This window comes from Panthera tigris, chromosome A2 (genome assembly GCF_018350195.1).
Source record: "Panthera tigris isolate Pti1 chromosome A2, P.tigris_Pti1_mat1.1, whole genome shotgun sequence".
NCBI classification, from domain to species: Eukaryota; Metazoa; Chordata; class Mammalia; order Carnivora; family Felidae; genus Panthera; species Panthera tigris.
Window position 1 is genome coordinate 28,738,728 of NC_056661.1, and position 27,868 is coordinate 28,766,595.

Sequence of the window (27,868 nt, forward strand, 5' to 3'; positions counted from 1 at the left end):
AGAGGGGAACAGAGAATCTGAAGCAGGCTCGATGCTAACAGCAGAGAACCCAATGTGGGGCTCGAACTTGGGAACCACAAGATCATGACCTGGGCCAAAGTCAGACATTTAACCAACTGAGCCACCTAGGCGCCCACGTTCTAGTTGTTAAACAATATGGCAGTCCACCCTTATTGGAGGTTTCACTTTCTGTGTTTTCAGTTACCACCAGTCAACAGTGGTCTGGAAGTAGATGATCCTGCTACTGACAAATTATCAGAAGGTCAAAGTAGCCTAAGGCCACTCATGGTGCCTACATCATTCACCTCACTTCACTGCATCTCACCAGCCTCTTACCATCTCACGTCATCACAGGAAGGGTGAGTACAGCACAATGAGATATTCTGAGGGAGATCAGAACTGTTGCTCATCTCTTACTACGCCTAACTTATACACCAAAAAAACAGTATATACAGGGTTTGGTATCCAGAGCCTCAGACATCCACTGGGGGTGTCAGAATGCACCCTCAGTCAATAAGCAGGGATCTACTGTAGTAATAACATTTCACGGGCTGATTCTATATCAGTACATCATTACTCACATGATGACTCCATGTGGTCAAAAATAATGGAAATATTGCCTCTGTCATTCTCAGCTAGGTCCCAACATCCCCTACAGGTGTAATAGTTGGCAATGGCCAAGTAATTCATGGTTTTCCCATGGTTCTTTCTCTTTTCCTTCAGTGCCCTAAGTACCTGCATTATTAGCTCTTACCAAACAACCTAATACCAGTGATGCATGACCACTAAAGAACATGACCAAACTTGGGCTGTGATGTAAATTTTGGAATATTAATGCAGGAGATAAAGACCCTCTATGAGACAACATCAGAAATTTCCCCTTCCCCCTGTATTACATGGATTGCAATAGATTTGGGGGAAACATAATTTGGAGAAGACTAGATAAAATAGTATAATATTGCATTTTGCAAAATATAATAGATGTGGGGTCTGACAACTGCCTTTCCATTTTAAACACAGAGAAATGCTAAACAAAATATGATGATAATTTAAATACATATATATCCAAATAGTCAAGTTCAAAAGAAAGGGAGAAGACAAATATGAAAAGAAAATGAATGTAAATTTGAGAATGAGACATGAATCCTCTTGAAAAAAAGCACCCCAAGACCTCAGCAAGATAAATAAAAGCAAATCCACAGGTAGATACATCAGAAAGAAACCACAAAACACCAGAGATAGAAAGTCTTAAAGTCAATCAGAGAGAAAAAACAGACTCCTTGCAAAACAACTTGTCATCAGCAAAAATAAAAGCAAGGCAGCAACGGAATAACATGTTCAAAGTACTAAGGGGGAAAAAAGTTCAACAAAAATTCTATAGCCATGCTAAACCAATTATCATGCAAGAATGACAAAGAAATAAGGACATTTTTCAGGGGGGGAAACAGACTGTTTTCTGTTTACAGTAGTGTACTTTTGCTGAAAGAAATACTAAAAGATATAATTGAATAAAAAGGAATTGAACCCAGATGGAAGGAATGAGTATCAAAAAGCAATGGTAAACAAAGAAATTAGCAAGCATGATGGTTAATCTAGCTAATTTAATAATAAATAATGGGTATTGAATAATAATTACTAAGCCTTGGTTGTAAAAAACCAACAACAATAATTTTTAGGGTTTGCAAATAACGAGAAATGAATGGTTGGCTATAATTATATGGAATAAGTGAGGGGAATGAATTGCTTAGAAGGAAGAAACAGATACTGATAAATTGTTAAAGATATGCATTAAAGTTACCGACCAACTTGTTAAGGATAACCAGCATTTCTTTCTCTATGTATATAACCAAAGACACCCTTGCATATATGCTCACAGAGATGCATACAAGAATGTTTAGAGCATCATTGCTAGAATGCCAAGAACTCCTGAAAACAACCCAAACATCTATCAACAGTACAATGAATACATACATTTTTACAGTCTTACAATAGGGTATTATACAGCTTGGAAAAATCAGTGAAATAGTTACACACATCAACATCTATGTCTCTCAAAAATATGATATAAAACAAAGAAGCAAGTCATAGAAGACTAAATATATTATTCCATATATACAACATGTTCAAAATGACAAAAATATATACTATCTTGTTTTAGAATATAACAAAAGTGCCAAAAACCATAAAGAAAAGCAAAGGAGTGATTTACACAGAATTCAGGCTACATTTAGCTTGAGGGCAAGGGAGGAGATATAATAAGAAGCATTGGGGAAGATTCTGGAATATGATAATGCTCTATTTCTTGGCCAGGAGAGAGGTATCTCTATGTTCAGTTTATTATTTTCCATAATAATTATAATACAGTACAATAACTATAAACAACTGTAAATATGCACTTCCAAAAATTATTTTGTATGTATGTTCTATTTCACAATTTTAAAACATGTACGAGTAATCAAAAGAACAGAAATGTCCAAACCAACTAAGGGAACAATATAGTGAACAGAAAACTCAGCCAATTCTCTACAGAAGACTGGAATGGAAGCAAAGGAAAGCACAATGCGTAGAAAATACAAAAGGAAATATTTAAAATAAGTTCAAATATGTCACTAATCAGAGTAAATGGACTAAGTACATCTGTTAAAATAAATTTTTTAAATGGATATTTTTAAACTTTGCTATATGATGTTTACAAGAAACACATCTAAAACATAAAGAGAGTCTGAAAGGAAAAGTATAGAAAACTATACACCAAGCAAACAGGAACCAAAAGAAAGCTGAGACCTTCACTGGGGCTGTCAGCTGAAATACCTACATGTGGCCTCGCCATGTGCCTTGAGTCCCCCAACATGGTGGCTGGGTTCCAAGGGCAAGAGTTCCCAGAGAGGGAGTCAGGCAGAAGCTGTATTCTTTATGGCCTAGGCTTGGAAGTCACTTGAACACCATTTACATTTAACACCATTTGTGACAGGGCACTCACAAACCCCCATGGAAACCCAAGGAAAGAGAACAAAGGCTCCAACTCTTGGCAGGAGGAATATTGGTCAGTGCTCAGCGAGAAGAGCACACAGGACTGGATAGATGTGTTGGTGTGACCACCTGTGGAAAATGTAACCTGCCACGGCATTCTTTGCAAGTACACGTGGAGCATAAGCCACACTGACCACATGTTAGGCCCCAAAGGTCGTCTTCGCAAAAATCAAAAAACAGATACCAATCAAAGTTCTCTGATCACGGTACATTAAAGTTAGATGTCAATTATGAAATCATATTTTAAAAACCTGTGTTTGAATATTATAATCTTCAGGACAGTTTCCCTTGCAGAGCTGGGGTTGGACGAGACCACTGAACGAATCCCACTGCACAAGGGTTCTCATCTGAAGCCCAAATCACCACTTTGGTTGTGGATATATTGAATTTGAGGTGCCTGAGAACTATCTAAAAGAAATGTCCAGGTAGGGAGTTGGATACGTGTCTCTGTGACTCAGAGAGGAGTTTTGGGAATGGTGAGTTATCCAGGCGTAGGAAGTAATGTGATGTGAGTATGGATGCGGGTGTCCAGGGAGACGGTACCAAGTAGGAAGGGAAGATCCGATCCTTGAGGACTTTCAACAGTTAACACCTGTGTTGAGGAGGATGCTGCCCATATAGGAGAGAGAATAGTTGCCAGAGAAGTAAAACAGAAACCATTAAGTGTCACAGAAAGGTCAAGTGATAAAAATACTAAAAATGCCCAGCGTGAAGGTCACTGAGGAGCCCAGTGAAAACTTGGACTAGTTGAGACAGAATTCAGTTGGGAGTTAGTTACGAAATAAGTGGAAATTAAAATGAAGACAAATAAGGACAAATTGTAGACATGTTTGGGTGTGAAGGAGAGGAGAGAAAATACCAACAGGAAGTAGATAAAGGACAATGAGAGTTTCTTTGTATAGTTTATAAACGGGGAAAAACCTGAGTGTCAGGGTGATGAGAAGGTCCAGTTGAGACTAAGAGGCTAAAAGCAGAAGAGCAAGAGAGGGTAACCAGTGCTACAGGTTCCCAGAACGTCAAAAGGGATAGTCGTGAGACTGGTCTTCCAAAAGAACTTTGGGCTCATCCTGGTCATGTAATGCCTTGTGACAGGCATGCATGGGATTGCCTCAACTTATTACTTTCTCCTGCGTGTATGTTTTATCACCTTGATTTGCATCTAAACTCTTCAAGACCCAGGACCTTTATTGTTCAAAGCAACCTCACCTGCCTGTGCATTGTGAGCCCCAGATTCTATACCTGCATCAAATCGTCCTTCGGTAAATACTTGTGGAGTAGACAAGTACACGTGGATTCTACAGTCTTCGTGTACACCTCTGGCACCTGAGCATTTTCCACAGAGGTCTACATATCCAAAGCAGGAGCAGGTCAGGATCAGGAAATTCTGGTTTCAATGCCCAAAGTACACATCTCTGGACAAAAGTCAGGAATACCCACCCAAAGTAGTCCTCTCCTTCCCACGTTTGCCTTGACCCAAAAATCCAAGGACCTAAACTTCTCTAGGCCATGAAGGCATGTTTACCTGCAGCTACAATGTGGTACGCCACTTCCTACCCCCCTCAGGCCTAGCTCATCCCCATTTTGTTCTAGAGCAGACAGACTCTGTCTGACCTCATATGACCCTCATATGACCTCTTGCAAGACAGACTAGCTTTCGATCAATCCAAATAGGTTTGGGCTTCAGCTGCTCCTAAAAGACATAAAAACGGAAGCAGAGCAGTACGGGCCAGTTAATACACTGATTTATCTTGGTGGTTTTTCAGAGGACAGCCACCTAGAAAGTCTTCACCAACCGCAAGCCCCTCACTCCATGACCCAGCCCCCAGCCCCCTGAAAAACCAGTCAGCATTTAAACAAGCATCATTCTCAAATAGAGAAACCTTCTTTGCGATTCATCATCTCCCAATTGAAACCTAGGTCTGGGAACCATTCAACTGCACCTTAACACGACCAGGAACTGAGGGATTTCCCCCCATTGTTTGCATTCTGCAGCCCTCGCCTGACCTGACTGCCACAGGAAGGGATTGGTTATTGACCTTTAAGTCTTTAACAATTACCTACATATCTGGGAAAGAAGTCTTTTCAGTCGGGAATGAAGACCAGACACAAGAATGAAGACACTGAATAAAATCGGCCCTTGTTTTCCTTCTTACACTATGTTCAGTGAGCTGTTACTGCCGACAAATTATTGCAACATCCTTTCAAATGATAGCCAATTTTCAACTCAGAGAAGATTCTTAAACCTTTTTCTATGTATCGGTGAAAACCAGGCAGCTGGAAAACATAGCCCTGGTTAAACGACCTGATGATGAATGGATATTTTAAACACATGGAATTATTTGTAAATCTGCATACTGATTTAAACACTCACAAGAAACAGCAGCAAGGACACTAGAAACTTGACATTTCTCAGGTATATTCCTAGAAGTTTTATTTCAGTTTGTATGTATTTCTATTAGAATTTCTAATTCAGAATCTGTGAAACTGATATATTTAGAGTTCAGAGGGGTGGTTAGAATAATTCTTAGTTTTGTTATTCACCTAGAAAGCTGAGCAATACTGTCAAAATACATATGGAAGTCTTTCCACTAGACCTTAAATTCAACAAAGATACAGACAACATCTATCTTGTTCTGCACTGAATCTACATCCTCTACAACAGTATCTGGCACATAACACACACGCAATAAAATTCGCTAAATAAAGGAATATTGTAAGTTTGCTTTACTATTAAAATTGAAAATTCTTTTTTATTAAAGATCTGTTTTTGAAAGAGAGCATGCGAGCGCAGGTGGGGGAGGGGCAGAGGGAGAGGGAGGGAGAGAATCTCAGGCAGACTCCACGCTCAGCACAGAGCTTCACGCAGGGCTCGAGACTGTGAGATCATGACCTGAGCCAAAAGCAGGAGTCAGACACTAAGCCACTCAGGCATCCCAAGATTTTTTTATTTTCTAAGTAATCTCTACACCCAACGTGGGGCTTGAACTCATACGCCAAGACTGAGAACCATACACTTCACCAACTGAGCCAGCCAGGGGTCCCTAAAATTGAAAATTCTTAAGTTAGGGTTAATTTTGTTTATTTTTGTTCTTTTTTTTTTTTCCTTTTCTTAATTTGTACCCGAGGGCTTTCGTAAGATGAGAAGATCTCTCTCTACAGAAGCCTACACTTCTGTGGCCACACACACACACACCCCACACCATCGCCACACCTGTTCAATGCTGTCATATTTGCCAGACATCGGAAAAGCAAATTTGCCAAGAATATGAGCTCTGGAAAATCATTAGGTGACGTCTAAGGAGCTGCATACCAATCAGCCAATAATTAGCATGTTAAAATTCAGAGAGCTAGTGACAAATCAAATTGCATGAAATCTCGGGGAGCATGACCCTGGCCAGGTTAGTGCCCTGGCTATGGGAAGGCAGTGGCATTGTCTGACCAGCCAGACAGGACTGGGAAGTACCATGGCCACTCTAATCCCAGGGGGAGACACTCTGACAATGTGACATTTGCACAGGGATGCCCTAACGTGGCCCCAGTATGTTTCCTCAAAATGGGATGACATTTCAAGTCAAACAGCTCTGATCCCAATAGTACAAACCCTCCCCAAACTCGAATATAACCTGATTTTGAGAAAAACAGGGTCATCTCGGAGAGAAACTGGGGTTGCCCAGAAGCAATGTAAAAATAATCAATTTTTAAGGAAGGTCAAACCAGATATTCAGTGTTTAACCTCATTTGTTATCATTCTATCATTACATAGACCTCAGAGAGCCTTCGTCTAAAAACCAGTTCTCATTTGAGCAAAATCCTGTTCCCGGAGCATCCACACTGGGTACTTTTTAATGAATGCTGAAGCCAGTTAAAAAATTGAGCTACCAAAAGTTGTGGAGAGTGACTGTTAGTGCACTGTGTCCTCACCAAACCCCTGCTGTCTGGAACTGCTGTCCACATGCGAGTCTGTCCAAGGATGTATGGCCACTGCTGTTCCCGCTGCTTCCAGCCTATCTAAGGTCACCTTTCTTACATGGCTGATTCATTCTAAAGGAAGAAACACAGAGGTTGGAGAACACCAACTCCCCATTTTGGTTTCTGCAGTGCCCATACGCCTGGGGGAACACACTTAAAAAGAGTCCAGGATGAAGGGCCCAACCTCTAACCAGGCCCACCCAGCTCTTGGGGTAAATGCTCTGCCTCCACCACATGGCCTGTGTGCACCTGGTTGGAATATGTTCCTACTCCAAGCCAACGGTGACTGGCCCACCAGCTCCGCCCCCCCCACCCCACACCCCGCCCCCATTCCACTACAGGGTCAGGCAGCAGCCTGTGCTCCTCCTGGCTCATGGCCCGATGCTCCGATAGCCCAGCTACGTCACTGTGGAGAGGGAGTCTGGTTGTGCCCTCCTCTGAACTCTCCATCTGGAAGATTCTCTGGCCTCCTTCCCTCTCATTTTTAATCTGACAGACACTGCTGGACAGGGAAACTCAGAGCACACCAAAGTTCATTTTCCCTTCCCTGCTTCTCGGCTGGCTTAATCACAGGGGCAGAACGAGGTTGGCGTGGACCGGGATGCCAGGAATTAAATGAGGGTCCCTGACCACTGGATGGCATTAGTCCTGCCTTCCAAAGTCTTAATTAGTCTTCCTCTGCCTGGCACACCCACTTGCCTTTGGAAAACAGGAAGGTGGCAGAGTAAGATGCCATGTTCACAGCAAGTATTCCACAAGATATTGGTTGAGAAGGACGGTTGCAAATGCCTGCTGGCTCAGGGCTTTGCAACAACAGTCAGTTTTGAGGTCTGGGCCCCAGCGGCAAGATTTCTGCTCCCCTTTCTAATGCCAACCGTTATGCAGTGTTACCCTGAGTGATATTCAGACCCTAGCTCAATTTGGAAGCAAAATGATCTTAACAAACAGTGGCAGACTTACAGATAGGCTGCTGAGTCTGGGGACCAAAATAAAGGACAAAATGAAGAAAAAAAAGAAAGTGAAGGATTGATGGCGAATGGAGAGAGGAAAACGAACAAAGAGAAATGAGGAGGATTTCGGGACTACATACCTCAGCTCTTCTACTCCGAAATGAGCTGTGAACATACCAAGGACCCAGGGGTGGAAGCAATGTGGGGGAAATCAGAGAAAGGAGACAGAGCAACAAATTTGGGGATTTTGATGCTGGAACAGATTCGGGGCTAGAGGTGAAATAGATGCAACAGTAAGTAACGTTTGAGAGGTTTCAAAAGACAATGAGTCTTAATTCCCTTCTGTTTTGCACCTCTTGAATTAAAGTGAGACACCAAAATTTGCTATTTTTCTAAGAGGACATTGACAGATACAATGGAAACTCTGAATACATTTTTTCCCTCTGCATTCATTATCTCTGGCCCTTATCCACAGGCCTACTGCAGACTAAATTGGATTCTGGATCACTGGTACTGAGGCGCTGCAATTAATTAACAATAAAAACATAATATTTATATCCAGGCCTAACAACATCTGACATTTAAACTATTCTGCCAGTCGGGCAAATTCCATTCGACAAATTTTCATTTTAATGAACATGACAGGCCATGGTTTACATGATAGGCCAAGGAGCAGGACGGAGTTGATCTCCTGGCATGGGTTCTCAAGGCCTGGCCACGCTGCAGGAGAAACAAGCTGGGGAACTGTCAGAGAAATAGAAATACCAGATCCCCGGTCCCACGCAGACAGACCAAGAACACACGGCCCACAACAAAGATCCTAGCAGGCAACTGTCCTTGTTTCCTGTGCAGGCTCAACGTTAAATACCTCCTGCCCCTTATGATCCACTGGATAATTTTCCTATCTTCAGGCTGCTGACATTTTCTTTGGGGCACGAAAATCCCTTAGTCCTTCCTAATTAAAAAGTGATAAACGTTTTGCAAGGCGTCCAATAATGTGCAAAGTACACAAGAGTTGGAACTGATGCAGCTTTCTCAGTTGGCACAAGACTGGCCTTCCGTGTTTTGCCAGATGGTGTATCTCAGTAAGTCCCCAATCCCTGACTCAAGTGAGGGGCATTGTCAATATGATGCTGAAGCAGAGACTATCTTTAAATGCTATCTTATTTTACATTATACCAATGCCAAAGGCCTAACATTTTTTTTTCCTTGCTGGAACTTTCACAGCTAAAGAAGTTTTCATTTTTCTGTGACTCATTAGTCAAGCCAACAGGAAGGAGATGGTAGAGATGAGGGGGAAAAAATTTCAATTCCCTAAGAACCATGTAAATTCGCTGGAAACCAACATCAGAAACCAGATCTCCCAGCCTGACCTCTTAACACTCCTCTGTGGGTTACGGGTCACAGGGTGACTGGGTGAAATGGTGTAGAGTTTTCCAAACCTGTCTTCACTACCCCAAAAATGTGGAGGTAAAGGACAGAGTTAAGGATGAAAAATGCAAAGGAGGGCAAGGCAATTAGACAGAAGCATAACAGATATGGGAAAGAGCCAGTAGAAAACTAACAACAAAATGTCAGTAGAAGCCTTTCTTATTGGAAAGGCCATATATTTCTAGTTCAGTTATCTAAAACAGTCTTTATCCTAGCTTTTAAATCAATTCAAAGGAAATGAAATAAAGTTCCAATTTAAAAGTAAGACTTCTTTGGAATACGGATTTGGTTCTTGGGTTCCAATTTCAGCAATTGAAACAGCCACCTTCATGGCGACTTGTCTTCAAACTGTAGCTCTGAATAGATCCAAAATGGTGCCGATGTTCCATGTGTATGGGCATGATACCAGAACATTAAATCTTGAAAAGATAACAGCATTCCCACTGTTATAACCCAATTTGGAATTATTACTGGTTTCAGTTAAGGTGACAACCCACATGTAGCGAGTAAACATACACACATGTATACACAAATGTTACAGTCATCATCACACATTTGAGGACATTACATCCATTCCCTCATATATAACATTAGGAGAAAAGTGCTATTCAGAACTCTATTGCACACTGAGGAAAGGGTAATTAGAGATAATTGGCCTCCCGAAGAGGTGAGGTCCAAGGTCATAGGCAGGTAAAGTGGCAGAGGTACCAATCCAAGCCCGAGCCAAAGCTCTACACAACACAGTGGCATATGATGGCATCCGCAAGGGAGACGGCATGAAAGAATTGATTCTTTTTGGCAATAGTCAAAATATCTTTTAAATATCAGGTATAAAACATTTTCAGCCCACCAGATGCTTATTTAATTTTAAAAAATCAATTTTTATGGAGCTGCTATGTTTGTTAATGCCTGGTTATGTTCCTGAAAAAGAAAAGCCTTACAGAGAAAAAGATGCATTTCTTAAAGTTGGGAAGAAAAGCAAATCCTAACTAGATTGAACAGAAAATGTTTGACATTACACAAATGAACAGAATCTATAACTTTAACATGCCTTTGCGGGAGGCATGTTCTAAAATGGTCATATCAAATTCAGAACACAAAAGACTTAACATGCTTACTGTCGTAAACAAAGGCATTTGGTTAAATGAAAGTTCCATCAAAGCTTAATAACCAAATTCAAGTGAACACAAAGTAAAGGGTTATATACTTTCTGCGGTTTCAGTAATAGCTAATCTAATAATGGTAAATGGAGGGTTATTGTTGATTCTTTTGCCTCTGTGTCATAAATTAGATAAAGCAACCTGGCAGTTACAGTACTTTGGAGTTTTATTTGACTAAGTGATTTTAAAGCTATCTCAAAATATAACAAAGCCATGACTTGAATGATTGCTGAACTGCACCTTGCTTTCCATCACCACGTTAGTACTTCTGACCAATGTTAAGTAAGTAAAAAGCTTCCTGTGAACTGGAACTATTCTGTAAAGCTCCATAACTGACCATTTAGAAGGCAAAGTGTCATTGATGCAGTATTATCTGACATTCTGTTTCACCAGGGCCAAGCTTGTAAAATATAAACTATAAGAGCGGTCAAGGGTTATTTGTTTTCTGATGCAAAACTTGGGAACAGTAGAATTTCTCTGGCTAATGATTTTTCATAGCACATTTCCAATTTTCTACCACAGTTTATTGATCTGGAATACTAAAAGTTTTCTTCCCTAGCTACAGAACATACAAAGCCCGAGCCCTAGGTCCCATGGGTTGTACTCCAAAGGCAATGGTGGTGGCCTCTCATCGGGTGGCTGAGGAGTGGCAACACGAACCAAGGCGTTTTCCTTACTGAAAGAATGTTCCGGTTGAATACTAGGCCTTTTGATAACAGGAAACACTCCCCTCGCCTCTGCACTTGGAGAGGAGACTCGACACCTGCAGTTGTGAGAGCCGATGGGTTGCCCTTCACAAAAGCAGTCTATTTTCCTGCATTTTCCCCTTGTGCCCTGATATGGTTACTTTCAATTACCCTGATAGCCCAGGAAGAAAAATATCCCTCTCTCCATATTTCATTCACATAATAAGAATCTGCAAGCTGTTCTGTATGACAGATGAGGACTGTGAGCTGAAGCAACTTGTTCCGCCTGTCAGCCTCCAAGAACCCACAGCAATGAGATACAATCGTGATGACATTACTAGAGAAGAAGTGGGTCAAATACATGGTCACTTTAAAACAGAATGTCAACTGTTCTTTCCACTCCAGTAATTTGATGCAGTGGTCCCCTCTCCTTCCCCAAAAAAACAGAAAGAAGAGAAAACAGTACTTACCGCCATTAGCGTGCGCCTGCACATGTACGTGCACACAAGTACATGGATGCAACTACTGTTAAAGCATTGTTCCTATAAGCCCTTAAATGACTTTTCCAGCCTCTGACCAATCAGTCAACAAAACTTTATCAAGTGTCTACTATGAGCCAGACACTAAACTAGGTAGAGTGTTGAAAAGAGGCATAGACCCTGACTTGCAGAGTTTACAGTGTGGGGTACAGGACACACGTTAACAAAGCGATTGAAATGGATGCAATGAAGGCTGCAAGTGAAGTTCAAGGTACTGAGGGGGCTTACAAAATAACTAACCAAGTCTTGTGGGTCAGAAAAAATTTCCCTGTGGAAGAGACATTTAAGCTAAGGTGTCAAGTAGAATTAGTAGCTGGGTAAGAGGTGAGAGGGTAGAGTCCCAAGCACAGGGCCTTTGTTTTCAAAATGTTTCCTTTCGAAGAAACCAAGGCCTCAAGATGCAGTAGAAAGTACAATGGAATAGAGGAAGCCATGAAGTCCACCACTGGGAGTCAGCATCTTTTCACTGTTTTAACCCCTCTTTTAAAAACGTAATTAAAAGAAACTTTTAGGAGTGCCTAGGCAGCTCGGTCAGTTAAGCATCGGACTCTTGATTTCAGCTTACGTCATGATCTCATGGTTCATGAGTTCTAGCCCTGCTTTGTGCTGACAGTGCAGAGCCTGCTTGGGATTTTCTCTCTTTCCCTCTCTCTGCCCCTCCCTCGCTTGCGCTCTCTCACGATCTCTCAAATAAAATTTTAAAAACCTTAAAAATAAATAAAAGAAACATTTTGGAAAGCACTAGTATGCCTCAGTCCTATCTTACCACATAAGGGCAAAAGTTAATCATAACCACATCTTCTTGCTGATCTAAATATTAAGGTAGATTTTACCTAAAAAAAAATCTAATTGATCTTGAGTGTGCTGGTTAAAGCCCATGGGTTATTTAAAAAAAAAAAAAAAAAAACATATTTTGACAGCAGTGAAACCTGCAGCATGTACAACACTAAGAGTCTAAATGTGTTCAGGGTACAAGAATATGAAAATTAACACAAGCAGTGGTAAATGTGGTTTATAAAAAAAAAAAAAGAAAAAGAAAGAAAGAAAAAGACTCCACCAATGATATTCCCCAATGGTGGAAATTAAGAAGGAAGAGGTTCTCTTCTCTAATATTTGGTCATGAAAATCCATGAAATTTGTTCTTGCAAAAAAAACTGCTTAGGATCATCATTCATCCCTCTTACAGCACACAACTTTTTTTCATGGGTTTAACAACTTGGAACAGAGAGGGAAAACTGGATTTATTCATAAGAATGCTTGCCCTTTCCACTAAACCCCAACGTATGACGATTGGACTATTTTCTTTCCAATCTCAAAATGCATCCTCAGAATCCAAAATCAATCAAAATTGCATTTAACTGAGTGCTGAATTTGGCCCTAAAAACTCAATGACCGACTAGGGCTACTGGTATAGGGAGTTTGTTGTTGTTGTTGTTTTATGTTTTTATGTACTAATTACCAGCAATTACCTTAGCAGTTGCTCTAAAATGAACACAAGCCAGGGCTACTTTTATTTGTTTGTTTGTTTGTTTTTAATGTTTATTTATTTTGGAGAGAGGCAGAGACAGGGCGTGGGCCGGGGAGGGGCAGAGAGAGAGGGAGACACAATCTGAAGCAGACTCCAGGCTCTGAGCTGTCAGCACAGAACCCAATGCAGGGCTCAAATCTGTGAACCGTGAGATCATGACCTGAGCTGAAGTCAGACGCTTAACTGACTGAGCCACCCAGGCGCCCCTGTTTGTTTGTTTTATATTAATAGTTTCAGGTGTACAATATAGTGATTCAACAATTATATTCATTACTCAGTGCTCATCATGATAAGTGTGCTCTTAATCCCCCTTCACCTATTTCACCCATCCCCCCCACCCACCTCCCCTCTGCTAACCATCAGTTTGGTCTCTATAATTAAGAGCCTATTGTTGGATTCAGCTCTTTTTTTGTTTTGTTTCTTAAATTCCACATATGAGTGAGATCATATGGTATTTGTTTTCCTCTGACTGATTTCACTTAGTATTACACCCTCTAGGTCCATCCATGTTGCTGCAAATGGCAAGATTTCATTCTCTTTTATGGCTGAGTAATATTCCATTGTGTATATATATCACCTCTTCTTTATCCATTCATCAGTCGATGGACACTTGGGTTGTTTCCATCTTCGCTATTGTAAATAATAAACACAGGCGTGCATATATCTTTTCAAATTAGTGTTTTCATATTCTTTGGGTAGAGAGCCAGTTGCAGAATTGTTAGATCATATGGTAATTCTATTTTTAATTTTTTGAGGAACTCCCGTACCGTTTTATGTAATGGCTGCAAGAGTTTGTATTCCCACCAACAGTTCATGAGCACTCCTTTCTCTCCACATACTCACAACTAGGGCTACTTTTAAAAAATACAGTATGCAGAGGCGCCTGGGTGGCTCAGTCAGTTAAGCATCCAAATCTTGATTGAGGCTCAAGTCATGATCCCACAGTTCATGAGACAGAGCCCAGTGTCGTGTTCTGTGTCGACAACACGGGGCCTGCTTGGGACTCTCTCTCTCCCTCTCTCTCTCTCTCTGTCCCTCCCCCGCTCATATTGTCAATAAATAAATAAATAAATAAATAAATAAAGCCTTTTTTAAAAATACAGTATGCAAACCATAGAGAATCCTGTTGCTTAGATCCTATCAAGAGTTCAAACTGGAAGGCATATTTTAAGAGGAATCCTGGCCAAGTTAGAGAGTTCGCCCAGGAGTGCAGCCAGAATGGTGGAGGGTTCTGAACTTCACATAAAGAACAACTGAAGTACCTGGAGATTCAGCCTGGCAAAAAGTAAGGAGAGACACAAAAACCTGCCTTCTTACATTCAATGGATCACTCATTGATAAAGACATTCCTTTTGATTGAGCACTTCCTCTGCACAAGGCACTGAGCAAGACAATAAAGATACAGCACTGAGCAAGAAACCTCCAGTCGTTCTTTTATCATGTGGAAGAGAAAATAGACTTTTTCTGTGGCACTTCCCAGGACACAGTATAGCAGAGCAGAGCACAGATTCTGGAATCAGAGCACTAAAATCAAAGCCTTGTAGGGGGCCAAATGGTAGCCCCCAAAGAGATATATCCGAGTCGGAGAGAAGAGGAAAAGACACAGAGAAGGCCAAGTGAAGGAAACAGTTTTACAGCCACAGGCCAAAGAATGCCTGGAGCCACTAGAAGCTAGAACAGGCAAGGAAGGGTTCTTCTCTACAGTCTTTTGGAGGAGCACACAATGGTCCTGAACTGTGACATTTAATTCCTTAAAAAGTACGCAGGACATGATTTCCTATAGCAGCTACCACCCCTCGGATAAGAATGGAGGGGTTGCTCTTTACCCCAACTAGACCATGAACAACCTTACAATCAAAGCTAGGGGGGCTAGTGAGTTTTCAAAGAAGATACACCTACCTTTATCACTCTCTCCCTTCTTGCATTTAGAATACTTCAGACACTGCCAGCTACACCCTGGGAAGCAAAGTCAAAATGTGCAGCAGGCCAGGCAGTAGGTCTGGGAAATTAAGATATAGCTGCCTGTTCCGATTAGTGGTATTGCTGCAGGGCCAGAATATCACGGTTCATTTGGGCCTGGTTTGGCTGAAAAGATACAAGCCTCAAATAAGGCTAGACAGTAAAATAGACAAATAAAACTATGGAGGGGCGCCTGGGTGGCGCAGTCGGTTAAGCGTCCGACTTCAGCCAGGTCACGATCTCGCGGTCCGTGAGTTCGAGCCCCGCGTCAGGCTCTGGGCTGATGGCTCGGAGCCTGGAGCCTGTTTCCGATTCTGTGGCTCCCTCTCTCTCTGCCCCTCCCCCGTTCATGCTCTGTCTCTCTCTGTCCCAAAAATAAATTAAAAAAAAAAAAAAAACTGTGGAGCATTCACATAATGGAACATTATACAGCAGTCAAACCAAATAAAGTAAGGTGCAGAATAGTGTATGTTGCATGTTGCTTTTTTTCTAAAAAAAAGAAAGAAAAAGGAGAGTAATTTATACACATATTTTCCTATATACACTAAAAATACCAAAAAATTTTAAAAGAAACAAACCAAGGTGACAACCCTAAGGGAAATGGGGGCAGAGACAGGAGTATGGGGACAGAAGCAGAAGCAAAACTTTCTTTTTGTATTGTGTTGATTTTTGAACCATAGGAATATATTACCTACTCAGAAAAACATTTAAGTCTACTGAAAATAAAAATAAATAAATAAAACAAGATTATAATAACTCACACTGCAGGCAGTAGTAGAAAATGATACATATGAAGAGGGCAATTTGATGATATACATCAAGGACTCTAAAATTAGACCCTGGACCTAGTGATTTGACTTCTGAAAGGAATTTAAGGAAAAAGTGAAAGATTTGTATATACACACACATACACACATTCTTACACAGAGATGTTCACTACAGAATTATCTGTCATAGTTAAAATTTTGAGAAAATTTTGAAAAAATAATCAGTCCAAGAAATTATGGAACATCCAAACAATTGAGTGATAGGCAGCTGTTAAAAAGTACGTCAAAAACAAATATCTTAGCAATACAGAAAAAATATTCATAGAGTATTTTTGAAATCATTCATTAATTTTTCAGTAAAATTGGTAAAGTGTTTACCAGGTGCTCTGCATTGAGATGGATGCTGATTAAAAACTCCAGTTATGAGGCAGTACATCAGTGGGTAATCCCGCTTTTTTGTGCATTTATAACTAAACTGGAAGGATAAACACCAAAATGAGAACAGTGATTACCTCCTGGTGGTGAGATTACAGGTGAAATATATTTTCTGTAATGGTCATACATTACTTCTACAGTAAGAGCAAAAAGCATCACTTTTTAAAATCAGGCTAACACCTCCTAGGATCAAAAATGAATCACTTCCATCTCTCTTCCCTCAGCCCTCCCTGATTCACTGAACACAAGCAAGGTGTCTCCTTCAACCACAGCTATCCAGTGATCAGTAAGAAAAAGCCAAGAATACTGTAGATATCTCCTTGACATCTCTGAGCTGCCGCAACCCACCTGTGCCCTCCCCCACCATTTCTAGGTTTCTTCTTCTGTTGAAGAAATAATCCTCTGGTTTTTTAAGCCACTCTAAGTTGCATTTTCTGTTACTTGCATCTGAAGGCATTCTGAGCTGACAGGGTAACATACTAAATAATAAAGGCCGTGTTATGGCTGGGATGGGTAGTCCAAAATGTTTATTGTGATCACCAAGTTGAACCTGTAGACTGATGTTAATTACCTCACCAGCTTCTGGCTCCATAGTCTTCTCTGAAGTTCTTGGGAAACAGAACACAGGAGAAGCTGTTAGTGGGGAGTCCAGGCACACAGGGAGCACTACCTATAGTGTGAAGTATAGAAAAACTGGGTAGCTACTCCTACCACATACAAGATGACCCAGCATTTCCGCTTCTGAGAATGCATCCTAAGAAAAGAATCATGGATGTGATGATGCATCCACGCAAATATTCTTCATTAATATATATCAGAAAGAGAGGTGGGCAAAACCTAGTGCTGAACAATTGGAATAGAAAGGAAAATTGCATGTTCTAACAGTGGAGTACTTTGCAGTCATTAAGGCCTGGGAATATGCACTCAATACACTGATGAGTGAAAAACAGGTAGCAAGGTGCTATGTAAATTCAGAAACCAGAACAAATTTATACATGTAATAAAAAAGGAATGAGAGTATCCACTGAAATATTGATAATGCAGTCACAAGGGGGGTAGAATGACAATGTTATTTTATTTTTGAGCATTTGTCTTTTTGTTTAAGCTTCTAAAATAAATGTATTTTCTTATGCAGCGGGTAAGAAGATTTTTTTTTTAATGTCCCCTTTTCATAGAATAATGTGGGCCCTCCGACCAAGATGTTGGCCTCATCAACACCAACTTAGTGTAATAACTGCCTGCAGATCCAATGGTGTTAACAAGAAACAATTTATATTTGTCTTTTAAACACAGACTGAGGCTGGGGCACCTGAGTTGGTTAAGCATCAGACTTCAGCTCAGGTGACCATCTCACACTTTGTGAGTTGGAGCCCCGCATCGGGCTCTCTGCTGTCAGTGCGGAGCCCGCTTCAGATCCTGTCTCCTTCTCTCTCCACCCCTTCCCCACACATACTCTCTCTCAAAAATAAACATTTAAAAATAATAATAATAAATAGACTGATGCCAACGGCAGCAAGCTGAGATACAGAAAAAGATAAAGAAATTTTGTTTCCAGGTAAATTTGCGTTATATAAATGCAGTATGTTTTCTTTAATTCCATAAATACAGTTTTGATGCTGCCAATTTGAGAAATTATTAACATTTCCTTAAATAAGTCTATTCTCTATTGAAGCTCATTCCCTTGCACAAAATGGAATGATCTTGGAAACAATATAAAGGAATGCTGATTTGCTATGTCATTGATAAAAGCATAGTCATTTACATAAAAAGCAAGTCATTTACATCCTTGTCTTGATCCACTAGACTTCATTATGCAGAAATAATAGCTATCAAGCAGGTCTGACCTTTGTACCATCTGGGGACAACAGCTAATACAGCTCTAGCTCCTGGATCACAGGACCTGGGCCCACTTCTAGCCTCACCACTTGCTAGCTGGGTGTCCTTAAGCGTTTACTTAACCTCTCGGAGTTTCAGCTTTCTCATGTGTATACAGAGATAGTAAGAGTATCTGCCTCAGAGAGCTGCCATGAAGATGAAATGAGCGAATCCACACAAAAGGGTCTGAGTTTCATTCCTCACCCACAGTAATCTGATAAAAAGTAAGCTCTCTTCTAATTTGGTTTCATCTTATATGTGGAGATAGACCCTCGACCTGGAACATTAGATTCCTTTTTTTTTTTTTTTTGACTTGTAACAAAATGTTTTTTATTTATTTATTGTAAGGCAAAGTATATAACCATTAAAATCAAATGGCGGGGCGCCTGGGTGGCTCAGTCGGTTGGGCGTCCGACTTCAGCTCAGGTCACGATCTCGCGGATCCGTGAGTTCGAGCCCCACATTGGGTTCTGGGCTGATGGCTCAGAGCCTGGAACCTGTTTCCGATTCTGTGTCTCCCTCTCTCTCTGCCCCTCCCCCGTTCATGCTCTGTCTCTCTCTGTCCCCAAAATAAATAAACATTAAAAAAAATTTTTTTTTAATAAAATCAAATGGCAATACACAGCTCTTAGAAAAAAAAAACAAAAACAAAAAAACTCTTGCCTCATTTCTTCCCATTTCCCAGCTGTCATCCCCAGAGATACCTGCATTCAAGCATTTTAGTTATCTTCTGTTCTCCTCATTCTCCCGCGAGAGATATATCAGTTTTCCAGTTTTATTGAGAGATAAGTGACACACAGCATTGTGTAAGTTTAAGATGTGCAGCACAATGTTTGGATTTACATGTATTGTGAAATGATTATCACAACAGGCTTAGTTAACAACCATCCTGTCATATACATACAATAGGGAGAAAAGGAAAAAAATTCTCCTTGTGATGAGAACCCTTAGGATCTAATCTCTTAACTTGCCTGTATATGCTACAGAGGTGTTAGCTACAATCATCATGTGGTACGTGACAGCCTAGGACTTATTTATCTTATAACGAACTGGACGTTTGTGCCTTTGACCACTTTCTTCCAATTCCTTCCCCCCCTCCCTTCGCCCCCTGGCTCTGGTAAACACAAACCTGATCTTTTCTTTCTAAGTTCAGTGTGGGATTTTTTTTGTTCTTGTTTTAGATTCCACAAACAAGGGGCACCTGGGTGGGTCAGTTGGTTAAGCATCTGACTTTGGCTCAGGTCATGGGCTGAGGTCATGATCTCACCATTCGAGAGTTCAAGCCCCCCATCGGGCTCTGTGCTGACAGCTCAGAGCCTGGAGCCTGCTTCGGACTCTGTGTCTCCCTCTCTCTCTGCCCCTCCCCTGCTCACGCTCTGTCTCCCTCTCTCTCAAAAATAAGTAAGCATTAAAAAAAAATTTTTTTAGATTCCACAAATAAGTGAGATCAAACAGTATTTTCTTTCTCTGACTTATTTCACTTAGCATAATGGCCTCAGGGTCCAACCATTCTCATTTTTTACAGCTGAATAATACTCCAGGGTGTGTGTGTGTGTGTGTGTGTGTGCACGCGTACCCTAACTTCTTTCTCTGTTTATCCATCAACAGACACTTGTTTCTCTAGCTTGGCTACTGTAAATAATGTTGCTATGAACGTGGAGGTACAGATATCTTTTCCAGTTAGTGTTTTCATTACCTTTGTATGTATGGAACATTAGATTCTGAAGAGGCTCCAGCATTCTATTTTAAGAATTCATGTTGGACATAGATATTTGACTTTTAAGTACAGACTTGACATCATTTATTTAATGTCCCCTATGTTAAACGAGATGCTCAGAGAAAATGGTGGATCTTTTAGACCACTAAAAATCTGCTTCAGCATGTGTATTAGAAAAGGCAACTACTCCCATTTGCTTTGTCCTATATATATATATATATATATATATATATATATATATTTTTTTTTTTTTTTTTTTTTTTTTTTTTTTAGAGAGAGAGAGAGCAAGCGACCAAGCAAGTAGGGGCAGAGGGAGAGAGAGAGAATCCCAAGCAAACCCCACACTCAGCACAGAGTCCAGCACAAGGCTTGATCCCATGATCCTGGGATCATGACCTGAGCTGAAATCAAGAGTTGGGCGCTCAACCGACTGACCCACCCAGGCACCCCTGCCTTTTCCTATCTTATTCTTTACAAAAAGCACTACATTCTTGGTATTGTGACTAATAATACAAATGAGAGCTAAAACCATCACTCACATGTATTTGGTACTTACTATATACCAGGAAGTATCCCACATATTTTCATGCATTATCTCATTCTCACAATTAACCAATGAGTTACGTTCTGATTATTCCCATTTTTTCTATGTTTATTTATTTATATTGAAAGAGCACATGTGCATGAGCAAGGAAGGGGCAGACAGAGAGGAGAGAAGGAATCCAAAGCAGGCTCGGCCCTGTCAGCACAGAGCCCGAAGCGGGGCTTGATCTCATGAACCGTGAGATCAAAACTTGAGACAAAATCAAGAGTCCAACGTTTAACTGATTGAGCCACTCAGGCACCCCTATTATTCCCATTTTTTAGATGAGGAAACTGAGTCAAAAAGAGACAGAAAAGTCCTGAGTCCAGATATAAATATAATATATAACAATAATAACACAGCACTGGATTTCCAAACATCATCTCTTATGCTTAGGACAACCTTGTACTATTCCCAATAATGGATAAGAAACTAAGAACTAAAGTAAATTAGCTAAGGCAAGATATAGGTTCGTGTGGCCCCAAAACCAGCCACTCCAAGCAAGTGCCCCTCTGCAGACAGAACAAGGAAGGGCTTAGCAGATTCCTGAAGGTCTCCCCTAAGGTTATAGGACATTGGAGAGGCACAGGACTTCAGAATTACCAGATCCAAGCCCCCTCACTTTACAGATATGGAAAGGGAGGCCCAGAGAGAGGATAAGACTTGCAGAAGGCAGTGAGAGCCACAACTAAAACCTAGGTCCCCTGACTCCCTGCACCACATCCTTGTGGTGACATGATGAGACCCTGTCACACGGAGTCAGCCATGCCCGACTCTGTGAAAACAGGAAAGGAAAGCCTGACTGCCTCATAGTGATGATGTCGGCCTGTTGCCTCTCCCCCTGCTCCCTGCTGACTCTGGGGACTATTGCACATACTTCTGGCACATTCAGAACTGGCAAGAGCAGAAAAGCTTGGGAAAGGAATCCACAGCCAAGACAGGGAGCTCGCAGTGCCCTTTCATGATCTAATAGGAGCCAATTTCCACTATGATTCTCCTGAAGCAGAACTGGAGATCTGGAGAAGGAGAGTGGCTCTAGCACATGTGGGTTTCTGTTGTAGACACCAGACACAAACATAACCTAAGTCTCTGAAAACGTGATCAAAATGAGCAAGTCCCCTGAATCTTTTCCAACTAAATGCATGCCTTTCCTAGTTTTTGCAATGGATAAAAAACAAATAAGAGAAATTTTTAAAAACAGAATTTTGGACGTGTTGAATTAAAATTCCTTCAGTATTATGTAATCCTTGAAATACAACAGTTGTTTACTAAACTTTGATTTCTAAGCTTCCCTTTGATGACAAATATTAATATTTATCATTTTTCTGATGTTGGACTAATGAGAATCTTAAGTGTTTATGAGAAGGCATTTAAATATTACAGTACGGTGGATGTGTTTGTCTTCTGATCTCTATTCCTCTGTCTTTAACATCAACCAGCATTTATTTTTTGTGTTGAATCCTGGCTTGTTGTTCACCAACATTTGCAGCAAACTCTATATGGCCAGAACCGATGGCGTCTGTGCTTACTTGATGACCAAAGGGAATATGACAGCCCACTAATAACACAGTACTACGGGAAGGATGTAGCCCTGATTTTCAAAGTGAAAACTGGGACCCATGTGCAACTACCAACCAGCAGAAGTAGACAGAGCAACATCCCAGGTTTAATGACACCAATCAAGGTAATATTTATTGAATGGTGGCTACATATCAGGCACTATGCAAGGGCATGCTTCACAGCAACCATCTCACTTGATTCTCACAACAGCTAAGAGCTAACTGGTATTATCGTTGTTTTACAGAAAAGCGAGATGCAGAAAGGTTGAGTCCTTTGCTCAAGATGACACGGCTAATGAGAAGCAAAGACAGGAGTTGGTCCTCAGAGCCAGAGAATAGGTTTTTGTCTCTACTCCCTTCCTATGAGCCCCTTCTTGACTCCCAGCATTTGAAAATTCCTATATCACCTGCATGGAGCAGCGGCCTTCAAGGTAACCCAGACTTTCAGATCTTGATGGTAAGGATGAGACATAACTCATCCTGTCCATCACAGGCCATGTGCTGCTTTATGCACGGAGAAAGAGCAAGAAACAGTACTACAAAAGGTCCATGCCTTCAGGGAGCAAACTTCTGAAGAGGGAAAATACACAATATTAACACAATCAGCAAGGCACTCTCTCCAGGAAAGGGAGGAAAGGGGAGGCTGTACGATTCAAGAAGCAGTAAGGGGGCTGAGGTCCAGGACTTCAACAGATTTCACTTACCTATACCCTCCGTGCAACCAACACTCAGCTAACCAGAGAAGTAGTGGAGCAGAGCCCAGAAGTAAGAGGCACAGTGCAAAGTTCAACATCGAGTTCTAAGTTAGGGACCAGGTGATGGGAGGCAGCATTAGCAAAATAGCCAGTACTCCTGCCTTCATAGAGCTTCCTTTCCTTCAGAGGAAAGAGGGCACCAATCAAAAATGGAGGTTAAATAAAAGCTATAAAAAAAAGTATAAGTCAAGGAAGCTAAAACACAGGAACTAACCTACAGAGACCAAAGAAAAAGGCCTCAGTGAGTGTGGAGTGAATTAATTAATGATGAGCAAGGAAATGACTCACAACCAGGAACTGGCAAGAATACAGTTGGAGATTAGGTACAGACACTGGGGTACCAGGAGAGTCAGAGACTGTCAAGGCAGAGCCCAGTGAGGTCCATGGTCAGAGCAAACTTCAGCACTGAGCGGATTTGCTACCGGACCTGTCACCAGGCTGTCATCCCACATTCCACCTGCCTGCTTACCTTAACTTCCAGACATCACCTACTTCCAGATCCTGGTCCCACTCTCCACTTACCTGTCCCTAGTGTAGGCAGCTCCTACCACACCAAGAGTGACTCACAGCAACCTGGCCAACCCAGAGTACCAGAAGCTGCTGTGTAGACCACCCAAATCCAGTGATTAGTATTCGTAAGCATAAGAGTAGTTAACACATGCCAAGAGCTTTATACATACAATCTTACTCAACCCTCACAACATCCAGAGTCAGTGACTGTTACAAGTTCCATTTTAAAGATGACGAAACAGACCGAATCAAGACCTGTCCATGTGTCCACATCTCGTACCCGGTAAAGCCGCATGCCTTGGGTTTACAGATCTGGGTCTCTGAGCTCAAAAATAATAAAAATGTAAAATATAATAACAATAATAAAAATAAAAGCTAACATTTACTAAGAAATTATTATAGGAGAGGTACTCGTGCTAATATCTTATATAGATTATCCCATTTTATTCATACCTTCCTATGAGATACACACTCACTATGTCCATTTTATAGAAGAAAATAAAATTCTTGGGCAACACAACTTGCCCAAGATCACCCTCGACCTGTAAGAGACTGCCCTATGTATTTGCGAACTCCTAACGCTCTTCATCGCATCACAACAGAATGGTAGCATAGGAGGAGCCATAAAGAACTGGAACCTTGCTTTCTAAGTGTGGCCCATGGACCAGCAGCATCTGTACCACCTGGGAGCTTTTGAGACATGCAGGAGCTTCTGGCCCCACCAGGACCTTTCCATATCATTCCAGCCAGTCCCCAACCCACGAGAGCTGCACCCAGCTGTTTCATCTGCACTGGGAAGCCCAACACAGCGAACTCCTCCAGGCCAGGGAAGAGCTGGCCTGTTGCCTCTCAGAAGTTCAAGAGCCTAGAGGAAGCCGTGGCTTAGAAGAAGCTTTCTGTCCTGCTTGGAGGGGCCAAGAGAAGGCCTCAGCTGCAACCTTCATCTGTGGTCACTGGCTGCAGAAGCTTCTGGCCTTGCTCGTACCCACTCAGCCAGCAGATCCCAGCAACTGGGATTTCACATGGCAGTGGCCACCTGCTGTTTTTGTACCCCAGTATCACTTCCCCTCTTCTGAAGGTGCCAGCACCTCTCATTCATCAGGTCCCCTCCGTGTGATAACCAGGCAAGCAGGGCACAGCACAGCTCAGGAGGGCACCATTCACATAGGTATTTGTAAAAACAAAAAAACTTTCCATCCCCCCTCCACCTGACCATCTTTGTTGTTGTTACACCCCTTCCATACCCTCTGCCTTTACTTCGTCTGGGTGGCTTTTTCCTGCCCTCCTTGGGACCACTACCTCTCTATCCACCAGCCTCATTCCTGGGAGAATCTGAACAGGAATCGCCTGTGTTCCTGGGCTGAGACAAACAACCTTACCCCAGCAGGTTCCAGCCCCCTCCTCTGCCGGTCCTCCCAGCACACACCTGCTCCGAGGCATCCTTAGAACGTCTCCGGGCACAACCGAGCAGGTACTGTCCTGCTGGTAATGTGGAGACTTAAGACAGCAATGAGTTCTAGGGTGTTTTTTTTTCCCCAAAATGAAGACATGGGAAGAAGACCTTAAGCCTTGCAGAAAATGAAAATTTTGTTCTTACCATCCACCACATGCTTCAGTGATTAAACGACTACAGACCATACTCTCCTCCAAACCGTGCTCAACTAAAATATGCAAGCACTAAACCTCATGAGGGAGTACTGATACTTCCACATTATCTGTGATGGGTTTTAGCTCCAATAGCTGTGAGTCTGAAAAACTGCAAAATACACTGAATTTTAATGGAAATCTGATTCTTAATAAAAAGAGGTAAATCCATAACAAGGAAGACTAATAAACACATAAATAGACTCAGAAAGAGCCTTTCAGTTCCAGAATACTGTCAAGGTGTGCCTTTTGCAAACCTCTTAGCCAGTTTCTCATTTTCCCCTTCTATTCCTACTTATTTATCATTAAAAGAAAACCTTGGCATATGTACAAAATATCCCCCAAATATGTAATTTTTAAATGGATTTTAAACCCTCCAACGAGAACACTTTTTCCTACTCTCTTTTTCCCCTCTATTAAGTCAACACAGTAGAAAAATAAAACTACTACAATTGTGAAATGACCTCCTGGTGAGTAAAAAACGCTCAGGAAATGCTGAAAAACCAAATTGTGGTGCAGGGTAATCGAAATTCAGGCCAAGAATGCTCCTGGACACTGGATACAAGGTTTTAAATATAAATATTCAGACAGATACAAACCTACATATACACATTTTCTATAAGAAAAAAAAAAAAACTTTTAAAAGGAAAAGGTCCCCAAATACTATGGATAATCCATCAAATGGAAGGTATTTAATCAAATTAGCTTAATTATTCTGCCCTGAAAAGGAGGGTGAGGGTAACTCTAAAAAAATTAAAAAGGAAACAAATCTTTATAATAGGCAACTCTCTGGAAGCCTCCGTTTCAGGCTACTGAATTAGAATGGTCAGATGCTACTGGTTCATTCCCACGGTGGGCGTGGGGCCTACTTAATTAAAAACAAAAAAAGAAAGAAAGAAATTTAAAATAAAAATTTAAAGAATGTTACTAGTTAAAACCGGTGGTAGTGTGTATCTGAACAATAGTTGAAACCTTTACAATAATGAAGCCACAGCTCACGAAAGCATGTAACTCAGTTTCTTTTGAATGTAATTGTAATGGGTTACTATTTTTTTTCCAGCTATGAGGCATAAAACAAACTAAGTATCAGGAAGAGAAACACAGCCTGAAACAAAATTGAGAATCCTAAGTCAGGCGAGCACAACTAGAGATACAAAATGGGACAGGGGGTGGGGAGGGGTGCCTTTGGATTTGACCCCAAAGATAACCCGGAACACAACCTATGGTTGTAGTTCATCAAATTCCAGGAGAGCTTTGTGACAAGGCTTTCATGCCCAAAGCCTTCAAAATGCTACATTCTACATATTTCCCTCCCCACACAGGACTTTCACCTGTTAGACTGTACTGATTCATTTCATGATGTTCTGTTGTTAGAATCAGTGGTTGTCACTCCTAAATGCACTTCAGACTCACCTGGGAAACTTAAAAAAGAAAGTAACGCTGCCTGCCTCCCCTCCCACGCTCTGATTTAATTTTTCTGGATGGGACCAGCCCCAGGTGACTTGAACTTGCAGCAAGGGCTGAGAACCACTGGTTGAAAATCAATCCAAACAGGTTAAAATTATGTAAAGAAGGAAGCACCATAATTGGGCTAAGTAAATTTACATGAGGAAGCAAGGTGCCTCAAATTCCCTTCTTAATCAGATATAAGATGATACTTTAAGGATCCCAGATTTTTTCTTCATCAAATTTAGAGTCTCAATTGCATGGGAGAAATATATCTAGTTGCCCATAATGCTCCAGCTTTTACCAAAGGACTGAAGAAGTTTGGCACATCACATGCGAGACGGAGACAAAAACTGTACAATGAAGAGTGAACTATTCCATCTAGTACTCAAAATATGATAAACAAGGTAACGTGGAGCAGGGTGCATGAGGTTGTCTTATCAATTAACAACAGTAAGAGCAAATTCACAGCTACCATTTCTTGACTGCCGGTTACTGTGCTAAGCACTCTCTATGGGTTACCTCCCGGAAAATTTCAACAATTTGAAATCTGAAACAGGAATCATCACCTCCATTTCACAGATAATAAGGAAACTGAGACTCAGCAAGACTAGGACATTATCCCCAAGTCACACTAAAAGTAAGGTGTCAAACCAAGACTGTAATCCAGGTCTTTGACCCTCTAGCGTCCATTCTCTCTTTTTTTTAATTTTTTTTAATGTTCATTTATTTTTAAAAGAGAGAGACCGAGCACAAGCAGGGGAGGGGCAGAGAGAGACAGAGGCAGAGACAGAGAATCTGAAGCAGGCTCCAGGCTCTGAGCTCTGAGCCGTCAGCACAGAACCCAAAGCGGGGCTCAAACTCACGAACCGTGGGAGCCTGACCTGAGCCAAAGTCGGACCAAATGAGCCACCCGGGCGCCCCTGTAGAGTCCATTCTTGTAACCACCACGATCTCCCATCTAGATCGCGCAAAAGTTTCCTCAATACTTGCTCCTCATAGTACAGTCCGTGGACCAATGGCATCAGCCTGAATCTCTGGCCTATTTCACATATACTGAATCAGAACCAGCAGCTTATGATCAGCAGGAGATTCCTACGGTCATTAAAGTTAAAACAAACAAACAAACAAAACACAGGTCTACCTGGACAATTCTCTCTCACAAGCTCATCATCATCTATACTGCATCCACACTCTTAAAAAACAAATCCTATCATTTCATTTCCCCACTTAAGACTATAAAATGGTTTCCCAAATGCCCTTGGAATAAAGTCCAAAATTCTTTTACAATACAGGTAACTGGACTCTGAATAATATCACTGGTG

The 27,868-nt window shown here is 41.4% G+C and overlaps 1 protein-coding gene across 4 annotated transcripts in view; it reads right to left on the minus strand.

The window, feature by feature from the left end:
* The window catches only part of FHIT (fragile histidine triad diadenosine triphosphatase), a 1,407,272-nt gene that overhangs the window by 1,374,643 nt on the left and 4,761 nt on the right, over window positions 1-27,868 (minus strand). Inside the window, exon 1 of one of the 4 annotated variants that reach the window (XM_042979312.1) lies at window positions 17,026-17,060. The exons of the other annotated variants lie outside the window; for them this stretch is intronic. The gene's annotated coding sequence lies outside the window, so the exon portion shown is untranslated. Of the gene's footprint in view, window positions 1-17,025; window positions 17,061-27,868 lie in introns of those variants that run through there. 4 annotated transcript variants of the gene reach the window in all.